The sequence below is a fragment of the Notamacropus eugenii genome, chromosome 2 (genome assembly GCF_028372415.1).
Source record: "Notamacropus eugenii isolate mMacEug1 chromosome 2, mMacEug1.pri_v2, whole genome shotgun sequence".
NCBI classification, from domain to species: Eukaryota; Metazoa; Chordata; class Mammalia; order Diprotodontia; family Macropodidae; genus Notamacropus; species Notamacropus eugenii.
In genome coordinates, this window is record NC_092873.1 from 471,776,106 (window position 1) to 471,798,116 (window position 22,011).

General features: G+C 37.1%; 1 protein-coding gene across 10 annotated transcripts in view; it reads right to left on the reverse strand.

Annotated features, from left to right (window-relative positions):
• RABGAP1L (RAB GTPase activating protein 1 like) overlaps nucleotides 1-22,011 on the reverse strand; it is a 686,444-nt gene that overhangs the window by 191,970 nt on the left and 472,463 nt on the right. The gene's annotated exons all lie outside the window — the stretch shown is intronic.

The window sequence follows — 22,011 nt, forward strand, 5'->3', positions numbered from 1 at the left end:
CCCAATGGAGTCTGAAGAAACATTAAGGTTATCAGGGAACCAAGGCAGCGAATGTTCACATAAATATTTACAAAACCAGTGATGCCACAGACTAGACCAAGCCAAGCCAACCTGAAAGTTCCATAAATAACAAAATGGAGTTCTTCAGGACTTTCTTTCCTGGTAAGTTCTTTCCTGGCAAGTTCTCCAGCACATTCTTTCTTTTAAGATCAGGGTACCCAGATGGCACAGTGGATAGAGCACTGGGTTTGAAGTAAGGAAGCTTCATCATCCTGAGTTCAAATCTACCCTCAGATACTTGTTAGTTCTGGGCAAGTCACTTAACCTTGTTTGCTTCATTTTCTTATCTGTAAAATGAGCTGGAGAAGGAAATGGAAAACCACTGCAGCATCTTTGCCAAGAAAACCCTAAATGAGGTCATGAAGAGTAGGGCAGACTGAAACAACTTAACAACAAAAATCTTTTAAGTCAATCTCAGCCAAACTATTTCCCTATCGGACTCCTATAGCAACAACTTATTTATCTAGAGGTTAGACTTCTGAGCATCCCTCAACCAGGTAAAGTCAAATCAACAAATGCTTATGACAAATCTACTACATTTCCAGAACACAAACAAGAACTAAATGCTTGTACATTTTACCACCTAACACTGACCCTCACTTAAGAGTCTATCGACTTTTATTTCATATGCAATTATGGATATGTGGTTTCCCAGGCCATAGTAAATTAAAAAAGAACACGGGTGGAAAGATGAGGAAAGAAATGCCTTTTGAGGCAGGCAGACTGCCAGGAGTAAAACGTTAAATTTCATAAGGGAGGAGATAGAAACAATATAAAAAGCACATTCTAGAACTTTAGAACAAGCATTAAATGTTGGATAAATAATAATAGCTCATGTGTTCAGCATTCGAAGGCTTATAAAGCCAGTTTCTTATAACAAACCAGGGAAGGAGGGCTGCAAATATGCCTCCTATTTTACAGATGAGAAAACTGAGCCTCAAAGAAGTTATGTACTACACACACGCACTAGGACACACATTTCGTGTCAGAGCCGAAATACAAACACAAGTCTCTTTCTACTACACATCACCAAAAGTTCCTTAGGCCATCACTATGTTATAACTGAGATTTTATCCCTATTTCTCCCACAGGTGCAGAGTAAAATCCTCCATAGTTCAATGTGACATTGTCATCCATATTCTTCAGTAAAAGAGCTTCTCAATGTGCCAGGGGAAGGCCTTCTTCTGATTGGTACCTTCTTAGGGAAATGATGTAGCAGCTGGAATGTCTCTCATCTAAGAAGGCAATAAAGTGCACACTTCATAAGTATTTCTATTAAAATTCCTAAAATAATTGGGAGAGTCCTTAAATGAGCATTTGGAAAATCTACTTTTGTGGAATACATCTTTTGATAATATTGGTTAAAAGAAGTGGTACTGTATTATTAATTTACAAAGGTTTGAGTTTTATCCAAAAAAAAAAAAAAAAGAAATCATGAGTCACTCAAAATGAGTTCTGAATAATTCAATGCTCACAAATTCACAAATATTAACATCATTTTAGAGTCACATTTGAAGAACTGCCATAGGAAAGAGGGATAGATTTGTTCTGCTTGGTCAGAAAGAGAACAACACAGATCATTAAGTAGAAGTTACAGGAAGGGAAATTTTGAACATACAATGTCCAAAAACCGAACAGACTACTTCAGAGTATCATGAATTCTCAGACACTTGAGATTTTGAAAAGGGAGATGGACCGCCACTATGTCCAGGGGTGCTGCAGAAGGGATTCACAATTTAGTTAGTGGCTGACCTACATGTAACCTTCAGCGTTGGTCCTTACCAACTCTAAGTTTCTGATTCATTAGATCTAGGAAAGGTCAGAATGCATGCAGAATAACTATTGAAGAAAATCACTACTCAATTTTAAGATGTTAAGTTCAGGGATAGCCTGATTATTACATCAAATATATTACCTCCAATAAATCTGTTAAGAAAATATTATAAAACAGTGAATTTCCTTCATATTTGGAGGTGAAGTCCTAAGGGTTTTTGCTTTGTCTTAAAGGAGGGAATGCATAAAAGTCTGCCCCTCTCCTTGTCAACCTAGAATACAAGGATGGGAACATTCAGGAACTTTCCTCAAATTAATTAAAAGCAGATCCCTAAATAATAAAAAATGTTTCCACCCTAAAAGTTTCTTCTTGTAACAACATCTGAACTCAAAAACATATTACATTTTTACTTTATTGTGTATGCCCTGAATTCCTTCAAGGAGAGAAAAATTTTAAGGTAATCTTGAGGAGCTGATGGGACTCTGCACATAAAAATTCGAGTATTTTAAATAAAACTTAGTCAGCCTCAGCAAAGAATTACTGGTGTGTTCAAATGCCATATGAAAAGGAGCGTTTGTTGACTTACTGTCTAGTAGTTCTAAAATATGGATTTCCAAAAAGGCTATTAAGGTGGGAGTTTTAGATGAGAGCATACCACCCTATATTTTTTTGCTCAACAAAACATTGAATTCAAAAAAACATTGTCCCAGGACACCTTCCTAACAGTCTATAGTAAAGACTCAGTCCTTGGCATTTTACAGTGCATTTTACAATGCAGTTTCTGTACAGCATAGAGAGGACAGCAGGGAACAACTAAGAACTAAGGTTGTAAAGTTATCATGGTGCAAGACGATGGAAGGCTTTGAATGCCAGGTAAAGAAACTGGAAATTTATTTAGTAATCAAAGGGAATGAATTTTTTTTGGTTGTTGTTTTTAACAGAAGCATTACAAGTTATGATCTATGCATAGTAAAGATTAGTTTCTCAGAAGTATTAAAGTGGGGAAAAGCATAAGGGGTGGGGCAGTCTAGTAGGAGGGCATGGGAATGAGGAGTGTGTGGCAATGGGAATAGAGAAGAGGAGACAGATGAAAAAGATAATTCAAAGATAGAATTTCCAGTAACTGGTCACTGATGAATTGATATAAGAAAGGAAGAAGAGGGAGAGTTAAAGAAAATTCTAACATTTTGAACCTAGAGCAGAGGTAGGGAATTTGTAACCTCGAGGCCAGACAGGATTTGCTCTGTCAAGTTTGGATTCACTCAAAGGGCTACAGTTGAGGACCTAGAGGGCCACATGCAGCCTCAAGGTCACAGCTTCCCCACCCCTGGTTTAGGTAATAAGACGGTGCCACTGAGAGAAGCAGTCAAGTCAGAAAGAGGAGCAGGATTCTCAGGCAAGATAAAGAGCTTCATTTTGAAGATGAGTCTGCACTGCCAGTAAGTAATACAGGAAGAGATATCTTGAAGGCAAGATATTATTCTCTGCCATATTTCAACCTCTCAGCCTACTTTTCTACATAATTATCTTTCCTTCATCCTATGTAGCACAACCATATAAAATCATAATTGTATTTTAGATTAGAAAGAGAACAGATGCTACTATCCCTTATTATCTTACATTCCCTTATCAGCAAGGTGTAATTCTTGCCCTTTTATTTTTAACATAGAGGGCAGACTGGAGGGAGGGGATATTGCAAAAGTCCTCTTGTAGAACAGATAAGTTTTGAGAACCATACACTTATGGCGAGTGCTTAAAGTTTTCATCTAAAGTAGAAATTCCTGATCTTTTGGGGGTCATAAACCCTTCAGCTAGTCTATGAAACCTGGGGACCCATTCTCAGACTAATGTTTTTAAATAACTAAAGGAAATGCTAAATTTAATTTTGAGATTAATGAAAATAAAGATGCAATTTTTTCCCATTCAAATTCTCAGACACACTGCAATCTATCCATAGACTCCAGGTTATGAACTCTAGATTTATAAGGAACCAATAACTTTACAGTATACTGTTATGATCTTTAACCCATATGGTAAAAATGGCTGTGCTGGTCAGCAGATTGATGATGATGATGACGACTAGATTTTATACAATGCTTTAAGGTTTGCAGCACTTTACAACCATCTTCTTTCAACCTCACTACTACTTTGGGAGGTAGATGCTGTTATTATCCTTATTTCACAGCTGAAAAAACTGAGGTGGGCAAAAGTTAAGCAAATTGTCCAGAGTCACACAGCTAGTAAATATCTAAGGCCAGATTTGATCTCAAGTCTTCCTGAGCTCTACCCATTGTGCCACCTAGCTACACAACATAGATGTGAAAGACAACTGTCCTTTATCAGAAATGGAAAACATAAAATGTGGAATTGAGCGCATCCTTCACTTCAGGGGTAAGCAGAGAATACAAAGAAGAGATAAGAATAAAAAAGTATGTCTCACTTCCAAAAGTTGAAGATTAAAGAAAGAAAAGGAGAATTGCTTTAAACATGCAAGCTTTTTATGAAAGGCCTCATCCTCCTACTGACAAGCCCAGGGCCTAAGTGGATGCAGAAATACCTCCTCAACACGTAAGAATTCTTCTGCTTTGAAATTCGGTCAAGATGTGGCAAAGATTGTGCACCAAGGAACTCCTATAATTAATTGCTCCAAATGAAATGATTGCCTCAAAGTACAGCTCATCATGTGATGACTGAGGTGAGCCAACAATAGAGCCCCCACAATCCCGCTCCAAGTTCTTTGAGATCTCCTGAAGTCAAAACATATCACGTAAAGTGGGGGAATAAATAATGCTCTGGATGTCAGAGGCAACAACTTGCACTAGCATAACAAAACAGAGAATTGATACTGACTCTGGGGATCTCAGAGTGAGAAAGGACTTTGGTTAGAAATGTCCAATCTGGCCATGAGACTTGCCCGTTCCTGACAAGTTGTGCAGCCTGTGATGATGAAGCACCTCCAGCCAGAGGTGGGAGAGACTTCTTTCCTACCACAGACGTAGCTGCCCACTTTGAGGTAGCTGCTGTTTAGACCCACCACTCCAAACTCAACCCTTTAGCTCCAAGTTAAAAAAGACTAATTATTCTTTTACACGGCTATTTTTCTTCAAATATTGGAAAACAATTTCAAGTCTCTAGATTTTTCTCCTACTTCAGTTAAAAATTCCCAGTTCCTTAAGTCAGTACTAATGTGGCATCTTTCTCTGTTCTTGTGCCCTTGCCTTTTACCCTCCTGTTCATCAGTATCCTTTCTAAAATGAGGGCACCTAAAGTTGGACAAAATACTCTACATGTGAGCTAATCAAAATAAATAAAAATGGAACTAAAATCTCCATGTTTTGGACACTAAATTAGGGCTTTTTAAAATTAGGGCTCAGTACATCTGTTGGGGGTGGTACAGTGGATACAGCAACAGGCCTGGAGTCAAATAGACCTGAGTTCAAATCCACCCTTAGACACTTACTAGCTGTGCGAGCCTGGCTAAGTCTCTTAACCTTGTTTATCTCAGTTTCTCATCTGTAAAATAAGCTGGAGAAGGAAATGGCAAAGTACTCTAGTATTTTTGCCAAGAAAACCCCAAATGGGGTCACAAAGAGTCAGACAACTGAAACAAATGAACAACACATCTGCTAATGAGTCCATGGTGCCTGAAACACAGTGAGTGCTTAAAAAAAGCTTGCTGGCTTGACCTGGCTAAATTCAGCCTACAATCAAAGTGGCTTTATTGACTGCCGTGTCACAGTCTTGATTTGTGGCCCCTCTCCATCTCTTCCCTAGCTTGTAATGGTTGTGAGAAATGAGCCCAACAAGCCCCCAACTGTGAGAAACATGCTCACCTTAAACAAAGAACAATACTTGTTGTGAAATCAGGAGCGCTTTTATTAATTCCACGTTCATTCCCCCTGAATGGACGGGCAGCTCCCAAGTCAGGCTACAGGAAGACTACAGGCTACAGTTGGTTCAGACCAGGTTTGACCTTCGCGCCACACGATCTATTGGCCAGGTGAGACCTTCTGACCAGGTCACTTCATGTTCTCCTCTCTGATAGGCTTCCCCTCAAACAGCTTGTCAAGCCTGCATAAGTTTCTGACCTTTAATCTGACCGTGCTAGGTCACAACTCTGATCACTTAACCCTGTGGAAACAGAACTCCTTCTATGTTTCCCACATGGTGAACTTCAGCTTTTTAACTCAAGTGGTAGATGTTACATTTATTTCTACACGCTTCCTCTCATTAAGTTTAACCCGTTATTTCAGTGTGACAAGATCTTTTAAAAATTCAGTCTCAAGAGAATTCTGGGAAGATGGCAGAGTAGGTCAGAAAATTCCAACAAGATTTTCCCCCACAGAAGAGTTTAAATAGCACCATAAGGAGAAAAACATGTGAGAGGAGATAAATAAGAGTAGGGACACAACCTGGATCTTCCTGGGACAATTTGTGAAGATCAGAAGAAAAATCCCAGGACCAAGTTTGGTCCCCGTGAAGAGTAAACACCTCCAGGACCCTGTTTTAATAACAAGTGGCAAGTCCTGGGGTTAACTGGTTTGAGACGCTGCCTAAGCCTCAGTCACAGGAACTTTCACCCCCAGGATAGTAGGGGGACTTGGGCATTTGAGCCAGGGAAGATTGAGGGAACCTCTGCTAAGGAATACGAGAAGGAACCAGCACAGCTAGTCAGTGCAGAAGCAGCGGGGCAGAAAGCCCTTGGCTGCAGGCACTTATAGGAGGTAGGAGGTTTGGTGTTGGTTCCAGGAAGGAGGGAAGAACTGAAGATCTGGGGTAAGACGCACCATTTCTCATACCCCAGGGCTATAGGTGATTACAAAAATTAAGCTATTACCACAAAAAATGCACAGGCAAAGGAGAAAGAATCCAACCATAGAAAACTATTATGGAAATAGAAATAACCAGGTTCACCTTCAGAGAAGAATATTGAAGAAAGAAATCCCCCAAAGAATAATGTCAAATGTTCACTTGTCCAAAAAGAATTCCTATAAAATCTTTAAAAAGAGTTTAAAAACCAAATGACAGGGATGGAGAAAAAACTAAGGAAAAAAAAAGAATAATCCAAGAAAAACAAGGTTATGAAAGAAAAGTCAACCAATCAGAAAAGGAAATCCAGAATCTTAAGGAAGAAAATGACACCTTGAAAATTAAAATTGGGCAAAGCGAAGGCAGTGAAATTAAAAGAGAGCAAGAAACAACCAAAATGTGAATAATGAAAAAATAGAAGACAAAATGAAACATCTTATAAGAAAAACAACAGATTTGGAGAATAGATAAAGAAGAGAAAATATAAAAATAATCAGCCTAACTGAAAGTTATGATCAATAAAGAAATCTTGATACAATAATACAAGAAATAATTAAAGAAAATTGATCTTAAGCATTAGAACAAGGGGGGAAAGTAGAAATAGAAAAAATTCATCAATCACCACTTACAAGAGGATCCTAAGAGGTAAAATCATAAGAATATCATAGTCAAATTCTGAAACCACAAGCTCAAGGATAAAATATTAAAAGTATCAAGATTAAAACAATTTAAATACGGTGTTACCACAATTAAACACACAAGACCTAGCAACAGAGATATTAAAGGGCCACAGGTCTTAGAATATAGGGTATAGGAAACCAAAAGAACTGGGGCTCCGGACAAAAATATCATACCTTTCAAGATTAAGTATTTTCCTGACTGAAAAATAAAATGGATATTTGATAAACTCTCAGACTTTCAAGACCGTTAAAAAAAAAAATCCTGAACTTAATAGAAGATTTGACATACAAGAACCAAGAGAAATATAAGGTACCTACCAAAGACTAATTATAAGGCATTCATAATGACAAACTGCTTACTATTTACTTTTTATATGAATATATAAAATGTATGTCTAAGATTCTTATTAATAATTGAGCAGTTCAAAAGTAAGATTGGGGAAAACCTAAGGAGGATATGAATTTTAAAAGTAAAACTATTTAGGAACAGCTAAAAAGAATTAATTATACACACACACACACACACACACACACACACAAAACAGGTGCAAGAGGAAGAAGTGATACAGAGGAATTAGATGGGGGAAGAGGTCTGGTAGTTCTGGTAACCTACTTTCATCAGGAATGGGTTTAAGATGGAACTATGTGTGTATATATATATATATATATATATATATATATATATATATATATATATATATATATATATATATATATATATATATACATATGAGAATAAAAGTCTTCTGAATTCAGAAGAAATAAAATCATAGAGGCAGAGGGATGGGGGAGATCTTTAGAGAGGGATCTTTAGAGGGAAGGGAGGTATAGGAGGGTGTTTAGATTTATGGGAATGGGAGGATAGTGGAGGGATGCGGGGGTAGGCAAGTTACAGAAGGGCAAAGTAGTGGGTAGAAGAGGCAAGAGGGATAGGATACAGGAGATATGCACAAACACACAAGAAAGATCAGGAGTAAAATATGTTTGGGAAAGTATATGTCTATATATGTATGTATATATGTGTATGTATATATCTGTAGCTATAGAGAAGCATATCTAAACTTTACTGGAGCCTTCTGTGGGGCGAGGGGAGGGAGGGAAAGAACAAAGTACAAAAGTGCACAGCAGAGAACAAAAGAACTCAAAAGGAAGCAAAGAAAAGAAGAACAATTTTCAACACAACAAATATTATTTATCATACAGGCTTCCTTGAAATGAAAATTTATTGTTACATGATTGGAATCCTCTCTCATGTTCTGCTATGTACCTGATGTGCTTGTTTTTCTTTTTAATTTTGTATTTAAGTTTATGTTATGTTTTTGGTTCTTTTTGCTATTCTGTATTTGTGTATTTTGGTGTTTTGAGTCTAAAATAAAATTAAAAAAATAAAATTTCAGTCTCAGAAATGTATAACTCTAAGCACATCAATAAAAGAGAAATAGCAAATTAATGAATTGGACACGCACCTAAAAAAAACCTAAAAAAAGAACAAATTAAAAATCTCCAATTAAACACCAACATAGGAATTCTGAAAACCAAAGGAAAGATAAATAAAATGGAAAGTAAACAATAATTAAATTAATATATAAAATCAGGGGCTGGTTTTATGACAAAAAATCCCATAAAATAGATAAACCATTGGTTAATTTGATTTTTTAAAAAAGCAACCAAATTATCAGAATCAAAAACTGAAAAAGTGAATGCACAATGGAGATGAAATTAATGCAGTTTTAGAGCTATTTTGCCCAATTCTGTGCCCCCAAAACTGACAATCTAAATGAAATGGATAAATATTTACAAAAATATAAATTACCCAGATTAACAGAAAAGGAAACAGAATACTTAAATAATCTTATCTTAGAAAAGAAATGAATAAGCCAAAAATGAGCTCCCTAAGAAAACTCTCCAGGACCACATCAATTTGCAAGCAAACTGTATTAAGCATTAAAAAAAGTAATTTTAATACTACATAAAATAAATAATTATATGAAATAATATAAAAATAGGTGGAGTCATATCAAATTTCTTCTAAGATACAAACATGGTTTTGATGCCTAAATTAGGGAGAGTAAAAACAGAGAAAGAAAACTCTAGACTAACTTCACTAATGAATAGTGATACAAAAAAAATTAAATAAAATTCTAACACAGTGATGACACTGTGACCTGGTGGGATTTATACCAGGACTACAGGGCTAGTTCAGTATTAGGCAAACTACAAGCATAACTGACATATCAGTAATAAAAGCAACAAAACCATGATTACACCAATAGATGTAGAAAATTTTGACAAAATACAGCACCCATTCCTATTAAATATATTAGAAAGAACAGGAATAAACAGAGCTTTTGGAATTATCTGTAAAGGGGATAAACTTGAAGTCTCCCCAGTAAGCTCGGGGTGAAACATGGATGTCCATTATCACCGTTATTATCCATTTATTCTAAAAGTGTCAGCAATAGCAATAAGACAAAAGAAAGAGACTGAAGGATCAAGAACAGGCAACAAGGAAACAGAGCTAACACTTATTGCAGATGATTTGACAGGACTCGAGAACCTGAGAGAATCAACTAAAAATCAGTCAAATCAATAAACGTTAGCAAAGTTGTAGGATATAAAATAAATATAAATCATATAAATCACCAGCGTTTCTATGTATTACCAACAAAAATTTTAAATAACTGCACACAGTATAAAATACATGGGAGTTTCCTTGCCAAGACACACAGGAGCTATATGAAAACAAGCACAAAACATTTTTCACACAAATAAAGACAGATCTAAACAATTGAAGAAATATTGATTGTTCATGGGTGCACTGAGTCAATATAATAAAAATATTACTACCTAAATTAATTCACTTATTTGGTGCCATGTCAATCAAACTACCAAAGGATTATTATATATAGGTAGAAAAAAATAACAAAGTTCATCTAGAGCAAAAGGTCAAAAAATCTCAAGGGAATTAATGAATAAAAATGTGAAGGAAGACAGACTAGTAATATAAAGCAGCAATCATCATCTAAGAAATAGAGTAGTTGATGAATGAAATAGATTAGGTATATAAAATAGAAATAAATGACCACAGTAATCGAGTGTTCAATAAACTCAAAAAGTCAAATTATTGACAGAAGAACTCACTGTTCAACAAAAAAATGCTGGCAAAACTGGAAAGTAGTCTGACAGAAAATAGGCAGAGACCAGCACCCTCACACTATACCAAGACAAATTCAAAATGGGCACATCATTTAGATGTAAAGGATGACATAAGCCAATTAGGAGAGCATGGAAAAAAGCACCTGTCAGATCTATAAATAAAGGAAGAGTTCATAACCAAACAAAAGATAGAGGAAGGATCACAGGAGGTAAAATAGATAATTCTGATTATATTGAATTAGTGAGTTTTCGCATGCACAGATGCACAGACACACACACAGTCATACAATGTGGTCAAAATTAGAGGAAAGCAGAAAAGGGAAAATTTACAGCCAATTTCTCTAATGAAGGTCCCATTTCTCAAATGTATAGGGAACTGAGTCAAACTGATAAAAAACTAAGTCATTCCATGATTGATATATGAAAAGAAAATGAACAGCCAGTTTTCAGAAGAAGAAATGAAAGCTATCAACTGTCATATGAAAATGCTCTAAATCACTAATAATTAGAGAATGCACATTAAAACAACTCTGCAGATACACTCAACACCAGCAAATTGGCTACTATAACAAACACTAGAGGGGATATGGAAAAATAGATACATTAATGCAATTTGGTGGAGTTCTGAAGTGTTCCAACTATTCTGGAAGAACAATCTGGAACTATGTCCATTGTGAATACATGTTGACCCAACAAAACCACTACTGAGTCTCAAAAAAAATTAAAGAAAATTGAAAAAAGACCTATATGTACAAAAGTATTTTCACAGCTATTTATGTAGTGGTAAGGAATTTGAAACTGAAGGGATGTCCATCAGTTGGGGAATGGCTGAACAAGTTGTGGTATATGATGGTGATGGAATACTATTGTACTATAAAAATGAGGAGCAGGATAGTTTCAGAAAAACCTGAACTTACAGGAACTAATGCAAAGTGAAGTAAGCAGAACCAGGAGAATATTGTACACAATAACATGCAATACTGTATGATGATCAGCTCTTGAATCATTAACATAATGATTCAAGACAATTCTGAAGGATGTATGATGGAAAATGCTATCCGCCTCCAGAGAGACAACTGATGAACTCTGAGTACAAAATGAAGCATATTTTTCTTCACTTTACTTTTCTTGGTTTGTTTGTTTGGTTTTTTTTTGGCTACATGGCTAATGTGAAAATGTTTTTCATGACTTCATACACATAATGGGTATCATATTTCTTGCCTTTTCAATGGGTCATGGAGGGCTGGAAGAAGGGAGAGAATTTGGAATTGAAAAAAAAAACCATCTCCAATCTTGTTATTCCATGTATTATTAGCTCTACCTCACAGTTTTCCATCTTTTCTTTTATTATTATTTTTTGATAGGATTACTAAACTAGTAGATGAGAGAAATGTATTAATGTAGTATTTTATACAATTTTTGTGGAGAAAATGGAGAGATAGAAAATAGATGATAGAAGCAGATGGATTAAGAACTGATTGAATGCCAAGACTCAGGAGTGTTTGTTAATGGTTCAAGGGATGATATGATCAGCAAATCTGCATACAACAAAAAAGCTGGCAGGGAAAGCTAATGTACCAGAGGAAAGAATTAGGACCCAAAAAGATCTTGAAAGGTTAGAGCATTAGGATAATTCTTATACGATGAAATTTAATGGAGATAAATATAAAGTTTTACAATTGGAATCAAATCAGCTTCCCATGGATAAAATGAGAAAACCATGGTTAGTCAGCAGAGCTGGTCTGAAAAGGGAAGGTTATCAGGAAGATTGAGCAAACTGTAAATTCCATATGAGTCAATAGTATGGTGTGGCCACTCCAAAAGCTAAGAGGATGCTGGGCATCATTCAGAGTGGCATAGTTCCCAGGAACAAGGAGGTGATGGTCCTCCGTACTTTATTCTAGTCAGACAAAATCTCAAATATTGTGTTCTCCTCTGAACACCATATTTTAATAAGTATATTGATAAATTCTCTGGAAAGTAGACAGGTGATCAACTAGAATGGTGAAGGGCCACAATATATGGAGATCAAGCGAAGGAAATGGAGATGTTTAATTGAAAGAAGTGAAGGCTATATGCCAAATGAGGTCATTTCCAACTATTCTGTGATGACGGTGTTAATAATAGCAATGATGGCTAGAATTTACTAAATAATTTTAAAGTTTACAATATTAATTACTTACCTTTTCTCATCGGATCCCCACAATAAGGCTTAAAGACACTATAGGTATTGTTATCGCATTTTATAGATAAGGAGACTGCGACTGTCGGAAGTGATTCATCTGTGATCACGTACCCAGTAAGTGTTAGAGGAGGGATTTGAACTCATCCCTCTTAACTTTAACACTTTTTTCCCCATGGGTCTGTGGTTTCATTAATATAGTCATAGGAAGTTACCTTCTTCAGCTAAAAAGTATTTGAGAGATATATGGTTCTGGTGTTAAGAAAAAAAAATCCCTAATACAGAGGATGTGCTTTAGGTACACTCTTCAAAATATTTTGCTGGTTTTTGTTTTTGTTAAGTTACACATTTGATGCGTATTAGGCTAGAGGTCCCCAATAGATCAAATGAGACTATATAAGATTATTTAGAAGTGACACAGGAAGAAATCTAGGCAATCTAAAAACATAAGATAACAATTTTAAAAATCTATTAAAATGATTTGTCAATGAAAATCGTTCTATAAGTTTATTATTGATACTGTGAATACACCAGAAAGTTGACTAATAAACACCATCTTCAAAAAGGCCATATTGATGTATTAGAAAAGGTCTTTTAACTTCTTCCAGCCATACCATGGATTTGGAGGACAACTCCAATCTACACTGCCTGATAGAATGAATAGCTTACCAAAAAAAAAAAAAAAAATTACGGTGAATTACCTTTCTCCACTAGAGGGCAGCATCACCACACTAAAATTCAAGCTTTGCTCCCAGAACAGGCTTTTCATAATTTTCTATTCTACCTACTGGATCTAAAAGTAATTTTGTATTATTGGAAATTGTGGAAGAGAAGCTCTCTTGAGAGGGTGGTAGATATTCCTTGATGTCACGAACTACTGTGACACAAAATTAGACACACAAATCTAGGTGCTTGGATAGTTTTCTCAAATGAAAGATTATTTTAAACAAGCCTAGCACACATTCAATTCCATGAGCATCTGCATATCAAACGTGCATCTAGTCCTAGGTTATACACTCAGGAAACACAAAAGAAGACTGTGCCAGGCCCAGCTTGGGAGGAATACGCAGTATCTTTAGGGGGAGGAAACAATTCAAAACCCTAGGTGCCTAAGCACCAATGTGTCCACAGTATAGGCAGTCAGTGAGGATGGGAACTGAGTTAGTTCATGAAGAAGAATAGACAGCACATTTTTCTGGAATGTAAAAGCTATTAGGTTAAGGTCAAAATTAGATTTTTCAATAACTACCTGAATGAGAGATGAAGTTTATCTGTTCTAGTAAAGATAACCTTGAAAAACCTTCAGCTAAAGAACATTTCAGAATAACAAGTTCCTAGGCTAAGAAAATACATGGTTATATAAGACATGTACATTTGGCTATTTTGGATTTTTTTCACATATGCACTCAATACATATGTTAATCCAGGGATTCCCAACCAATGGACTAAGAGATGTAACGTAGGAAGAGCTTTGAACTTGGAATCAAAAGAGCTCGGTTCTAGCCCCACTTAACTAGCTATAGCTATATGACCTTTGAAGGTCATGTCCCTTCTCTGGGCCTGTTTCTTCACTTGTAAAATATGATATTTGATTCTGGTAGACCTTAAACCAAGCAGCTCTCTGACTTGGTATTACCATTACTATCTTCTCCTCCACGAATTCTGCTTGTTCTCCCCCTACCCCACCCCACCATGGTTTGCTGGGAGGAGGCCTAATTTCATTCCCAGTCTTAACTGTCAACCTTCTGTCTCAACTCTACCCTCTCTCAACCCCAGACTTAAGTATCAGCCTCCCCCTAAATCCATCCATCAGAGGTTTAATGGTGAGTACCTCAGCATCTCTTCTTCATTTCCCCAAATGGATCACAAGACTTCAAGGAAAGGAAAAGTAGCTCCCCTGCCCCCAAAAAAGGATGGTGCCTACTGGTTGGCACTAACCATTTAGTGATTAACAACAATATGAAAACAGTATGACATCATTTTCTTCTATCAGACTGATTATAAATCATGACAGATCCTATTTCTACAAACTCCCAAAGGCTGCAAGGCTCCCAATTCTTCCCAAATAGATTTGCACCACAAATAATCATTTTTCCACAAATCCTTGATGGTATCTTGGTGCATATTTTTGGTTTAACTTTCTGGTTTCTTTGCCAAGACTAATGTGGCCCTGAATTTTCTCCAAAATTTGAAAAGCTAGCTTATAGACAATTACTAGCACTAAGTTTCACACAAATTACTCAAAAAACATATTCCATGATTTTATTGACTACTGATATGGAGGTGAAATGTTCAATCAGTGTGTTTCATTACTAAACTTTAAGAGTAAAGAGCGATTATCCAATGATACTGAATCAAGCCAGTATGCATGGAGGGAGAGGAAGCAAAACCCAGACTGATCAGCAGCCTGAAAACTAAACAGAAGCTGACATTTTAAGCTTCTATAAATATATAGCGAAATTCTTGCAGACTTGCAGGAGAATTTGTAGTCAAGTGTGCAGCTTGCAACAAAGAGTCGAAGCAAACAAGCAATGTTTCTTTTTCCTTAAGATGAAAGAAAAACCTCAGAAAGAATGCAAGAAAGAGGAAGGGGAGAGGAGAGATACAGGGAGAGAGAGAGAGAAAAGAGGAGAAAGAAAGGGAGAGAGGGAGAGTTGGAGGAGAGGATGGAGAGAAGAAAAGGGAGAGGGGAAGGAGGAGAAGGAGAGGGAAGAGAGGAGGAAAAGAGAGAGGGAGAGGGAGAAAAAGAGGATGAGAGGAGGGGGAAAGGGAGAGACAGGAAGAAAAAAGGGAGAGGGGGAGGCAGAGGGATAGAGAGAGGAAGAGATGGAGAGGGAAAAGGATAGAGAGAGGGAGAGAGAGAAAGAGAGGGATGAGAGATGGAAAGGGAGAGGGAAGGAAAAGAGAGGATGAGGGGAGAGAGAAAGGGAAGGAAAAGGAGGAAAGAGGGAGGGGGGAGGGGGAAATGGAGAGAGAAAGATGGAAAGGGAAACAGAGAGGAGAGGAAGAGGGTGAAGGACAGAAAGAGGGAGAAAAAGTGAAGGAAAGGAAGAGGGGAAGGGGTCAGAGAAAGGGGAAGGAAAAAGAAAGTAGAAAAATTCACAACAAGCAAGAAGTAATATGTTTCAGAGGAAAAGAAGAAACCAAATGGAAGAAGATACAGCAAATGAGCAAACATTACTAGGACTGTGAATGGAAAGTGAGGAGGGCACTTGGTGAAAAGCGGCTGTCCCCAATTCCTCCACAGTTGCTTGGATGATCTAAGAAGAGTTTGTATTTTTTTTTTCTATGAGCATATCAAGTCTTTTGGAGTTCTATCTTCTTTCCTAAAACTATTTTGCAAATCCAGCCACCTGGACCTTGGAGCAGCCAGATTTGATTTGCTCTGCATTCTGCCTTCTCTAAACTTGTGATCTGGCATTTAAGCCTCCCTCTTATGGCTAAGCATTACATAGGGGAAGAGCTTTAGAGACACTAGATAAAACACTTTAACTATATACAAATCTTGGAACTAAATAACTTAGTATTATAAGATACTAGGTGATAGATTTAAGAGCTTTACTGTAATCAAAGGCCAGTTAATCTACCCCACTCATTTTAAGTCTGAAGAAGCTGAAGGACAGTGATATTACCTGACCTGTTCAGAGCACAGAGGTAATAAGTAACAAGGCTTGGGTTCAAAGGTAAGTCCTCAGATGCCAAATTCATTGTTCTTTTTACTATATTTTGATGCAGAATGTTAATATGCTTTAACTTATAGATGTCAGAGATATATTTCAGTAGTTAGATCTCACCCAAAAGGCAAACTCCAAGGGCGGTCAAGATTTAAATTCTTTTATGGCAACGACCATTGTATTACGTATGCCAGGGTTAAGTGGCACAAGACTAATCTGACTTAAAAAGGAAAATTGAATGTTCAACTAACAACAGCATATAATGTATGAGGTTAACAGAAGCCAAAATATTGCACAGTCGTTCTGGGAACTATCAATAATAATCATATTATATTACTAAAAAGGAACACAAAAACTTCCCTAACAAACAGTCTTTTTGGCAAAGTCATAGAGGTATTAATTTACTGTCATAAGACAACTGTAGTTTCCTATGATCAACAAAGACAATAAATCAGATTTCATTTCCTTATTTCAAAATGAGCATGAGTCTAATGAAGGGGTTTAAAATATCGAGACAAAGATTATACTTTAAGTAATTTAATTAGCATCATGCATATCAACGATTCACAAACACATAAAATGGTTATGAATCCACTGTCTATTACTCTATGTCTGCTACCAGAAGACTATTAAGTGGTCACCATGAAAACTGTTGAATATAGGTTTTTGTGATCAAATGGCTTAGTTAATCAAATTCAAGATAAATGCTGAAGGTTTCATGTTGAAAAAGAGAGGGCATAGTGGAAAGAGCCCGGGATGTGAAGTCAGACCACCCAAGGGTGAATTCTAGCTTTGCCACTGACTAACGGAATGACTTTGGGCTAATGATTTAATCTTTCTGTGCCTCAGGTTCTCAATTTTTAAAAAAGGGGTTAACCATACCTGCCTGCAACACTTATTAAAATAGAAGGCACTCTATATTACTATGACTATTAGCTCTTGTAATTATTATTTTTAAAAAATTATTTTAATGTGGAGCTATAGTCAATCATGCAAAAATTCAATCACTTTCTACAGAAGAATACAACTTAACATCATAAGCATGGAGGTTTAAGCATAAAAATCAGCCCTTTCACTCTGATGGGAAGAACACAGATCTAATTTTGGGACCTGGATTAAAACTGGATTCTGTGACTTGTTACCATGTGCCCTTCCTGGGACTCAGTTTCCTCCTCTGCAAAATGACAAGTCAAGACTGGGAGATTTTTACTGTCCCTTTCAGGTTCCAAAGTTAATTTCCACAAAATGAAGGGTGAAAAAAATTCTGATGAGATTTAAATTAACCAAACAAAATTTTAAACAGAAGGGTCAGCTTCTCCAAACTTGTAAAAGAGGAGGCAGAATGCAGAGCATCAGGCCAACTTTATCTTAAAGACATGTAAATTCAGAAATTGGTACTAAGTGTCATTTACAGAGTGCTTTAAATTTTTCAGTGCTTTATGTAGATTTTTGTTTGAGCCTCAATATCTTTGTGACTGAGGGATATTTAAGATATTATTAAAGATGTTGAGATGGTACAATGGATAGAAAATTGGATGACCTGAGTTCAAATACAGCATCACAAACTTATTAGTTATGTGACCCCAGGCAAGAGACTTAACTTTCCCTCAGCCTCAGCTTCCTCTTTTGCAAAATGGAGATAACGATAGCATCTGCCTTCCTGGGTCATTTTGAGGATCTAGCAACACTTTGCAATCTTTAAAGAACTATGTAAACTCTAGCTATGATGATGATGATGGTGATAATAATAATGATGATCCTATTTGGCAGATGAGGACTGGGGGGCTTAGAATGCTTCAGTGGATGTGGGAAAATTGAAACACTAATGCATTGTTGGTGGAGTTGTGAACTCATCCAACCATTCTGGAGAGCAATTTGGAACCAGATCGAAGAGCTTTAAAAATGTGCATACTCTTTAACCTAGCAATACCACTTCTTGGTCTGTATCCCAAAGAAATCATAAAAACAGGAAAATGACCCACATGTACAAAAATATTTATAGCAGTTCTTTTCGTGGTGGTAAAAAAAATTGAAAATTGAGGGGATGTCCATCCATTGTAGAAATGTGGTATATGAATGTAATGAAATATTATTGTGCTGCAAGAAATGATGAGCAGATGAATTTCAGAAAAACCTGGAAAGACTTACATGAACTGACGCAGAGTGAAGTGAGCAGAACCAGAAGAACACTGCACACAGTAACAGCTACACTGTACGATGACTGACCGTGACAGACTCAGCTCTTCTCAAAAGACTCATGATGAGAAATGCTATCCACCTCTAGAGAAAAAACCCTGGGGTCTGAATGCAGGTGGAAGCATACTGTTTGCTCTCCTTTAGATCTGATGTTTTGTTTCTTCTTTGTTGTGATCCCTCTCATTGGTTCTGATTCTTCTTTACATGATAACTAATGTGAAAATGTTTAACATGAGTGTATAAGGAGAGCCTATATCAGACTGGATGACGTCTTGGGGAGACGGAAGGAAAAGGAGGGAGAGAAAATTTAAAACTCAAAATCTTACGGAAGTGAATGCTGAAAACTAAAAATAAATAAAATTATTTAAAAAACAGAAGAAAGCTTCAGTGACAGTGCTACACAACTAATAAGGTTGGATTTGAACACAGGTCTTCCTAACTCCAAATCCAGCATTTCAGCTATACATCTATGTAACTGACATTTTATAATACAAATGGGAAATTTCTTTGGTTCACCATAAACGACTTTCCCTTGCAATGATATCCAAATGGACTCGTGCTTGTTGAATGAGTGATCATATCCCCCTTCTCCTTAAGCAAGAAATCTAACCCTTAAACTACAAAGGAAATTATCATTAAGTTGTCATTAAAAGGGGAAACAATAAGAAATAATAATAGCTAAGTGAACATGCTAATAAATAATTAATTTTCCTTACTGCTAAAAACAGTCCTGGGATTTGCAAAGGTATCATAATTTTCTGCTGTTTCTCATCAAAGAACAAATGAAGACGGTTTATACTGTACTTTTTCCACATTAATTTAATCACACTATTACAGAAGAAAATGACCTCTTACCACTGAACAATAATAATTATCCATTGTTTTTTAAAAAGAGAAGACTAAATTACCTTTCAATAGATTTTCTATTAGGAATCATGACTTATATGGCAAAGTTTTTTTCAGGGAATAACTAATTCCTAAAGGAGTAAAACACACATTTCAGGTATGATCATGCCACTATGCATCTGTTATTCTGCCTGGTTTCAACTCCATAGACCAAGACGCCCCTTCCAGGTCAGGCTCATCACCATGCTACTGACTCAAGCCTTGACTGATACCGTCTTCCTCAGCCTCCTCTTTCCTCTGCAGGGCTAGAGAGTCAAGTATCAAATTCCTCCCAGTGCCTTTCTTTCTGTTGTTCAGTCTTCCAGTGCTCCAGGCCTGTCTGACTCTCTGACTCCATTTTCTGCTGGCAGAGACACTGGAGTGGTTTGCTATTTTCTTCTCTATCTCATTTTATGGATGAGGAAATTGAGGCTAACAGGGCTAAGTGACTTGCCCAATGTCGTACAACAAGTAAGTATTTGAAGCCAGATTTGAACTCAGGAAGATGAGTCTCCCTGATTCCAAGCTGAGTTATATTATTCATTGCACCAGAAAGCCAGAACAGCTCGATTCTAAAAAGAATTAACAACAACAACCACTCTGCATCTGCTGTTCTTCCAGGGTTTAACTTACAGAAGATGCTCCCCCTCCAGGCAATCTTGGTCTTCCCTTCTCTACTGTTCCTGCCTCCCTTTGTATGTTGTCTCCTCCCATTAGAATGCTCCTTGGGGACTGGGACTGTCTTCTTATTAATCGTATCCCCACTATGTTTAGTACATAGTAGGCACTTAATAAATGTTTATGGGCTTAGATGTTCTGCCACTTGCTTACTCCTGATCAGAATTCAAAATCTCACTCAATTACACTAAATCTCAGGACCAGACACAAAATTCTTGGCTGTGAGTGACCCCAGTAAACGAGGACTAATTAGACAATAGCAAGTCACAAACTTAGGGACACTATCCGGGTTCTATGAATATCTCCTAACTACTCCTAGAGAACCTAGTATTGTTTCTGATTTGGAGGATTCTTGGGCCAAAGAAGACGAAGGGGCTGAATTGCATGCAGGATCATTGTCCCCACACTTCCCCAGCCCTATAAGGTCACTTTAAGCCTCTGAATAGACTGTCTCAGGGTTGGGATGTGAAGAGAGTTCCCAAATAACTCACTATAATTTGTTCCATGAGAAGCAACCGTTCTGAAAAAGGTCTTAGAAAGTAAGATTGTTTTATTCTTTATTATGTCTCTGGTGAGAGAGAGCCTGCTACATTCTTTCTATCCCACACTACCTCAACCGTGGCTTTTGACTATGACCTGGCTGCTTTCCTTACCAGTGTTATCATGAAGAAAGACTAAGGGAAGCATTTATTGACTACTTACTACAAGCTGGGTGCTGTGCTAAGTCCTTCATAAAGACTAGCTCATTTAACCTTATAATAACCCTGTAGGTAGGTACTATTAGTATCTCCATTTTACTGTTGAGGAAACTATGGAGGTAAATTACTTGCCCAGGGTCACACAGCTAGTAGGTGTCTGAGGCCAAATTTGAACTCAAGACATCTTGATTCCAGGCCCAGTGCTCCATCCCCTGAGTCACTATAATGGCAAGTAAAATAGGATCTTTTGCTATTTTTGTTTTAGTATAATCAAGAAGTATAATGCCTCTATTTGAATGTGATTAAGGAGGATCTTTCCCACCCATTGACAGGTCTGGAAAGATTTGTAAGAAGGTCCACACCTTTTGTTAAAGAGGCACTGGTTCTCAAGGGAGGTGATGCACTCTGGCTCTAAAAAATGTATAAAGACTCTGGGGGTGAGGTTTTACTTTGGGGTTTAGTTTTTGTATAAAGCTTTGAGTGCCAGATGAGAATTTATGGTCAGGCAGAGAATGCCATGTCTGTTGATTACTTTAGGGCTTACTGACTGGAAGTGTTTGTTTGGCCAGATGAGGACTCTGGGAAGCTGGTAAGGAGCCACCCGGCTTTGAGAACCTAGATGTTGTGCTTCCCTCTCTGGTAACTATGGTCAGACAGTTGGAACTGTCTGTTGAATTCAGGCAGAGGAAGCCATGTCTGCTGACTTTTAATTTCTCTGTATTTTCTTTGAAGTTCAGGGGGTTTCTCCCCTGAACTAGGTGAATGATATATGTGCTTTGTTAAAGGAATGATACATGTACTTGACCAAAGTGATTTGTTAACCCCTTTTCTTTTATGAATGCAGATCTAAGAATCTGTGATAGCAGGCCCACCCTGTGTATGCTGAGGTGCCTACTGATATATCCACCTCTTTCTCTATGGCAGAAAGAACAATGGACTAGGAGTCAGAACATCTTGCTCTAATTTCAACTCTCATAGGATGCATTGACTTAGGGAAAGTTCTTTCCCTTTTGGGCTTCAGCTTGCTCATCTAGCATATGAAATGAGTGGACCAAGCTGTCTTAAAGGTTCCTTCCACATATAAAATTCCATGACTCTCACATCAAATAGAAATCTAATGAGCAAGTGAATACAGTTCATGTTGCCTCTTCTAAAGTAATGGAAAAAGAGAAGGTTGAAAGCCAAACAGTTCTGTTGCAAGGTTTGTAAATCTAGAGTT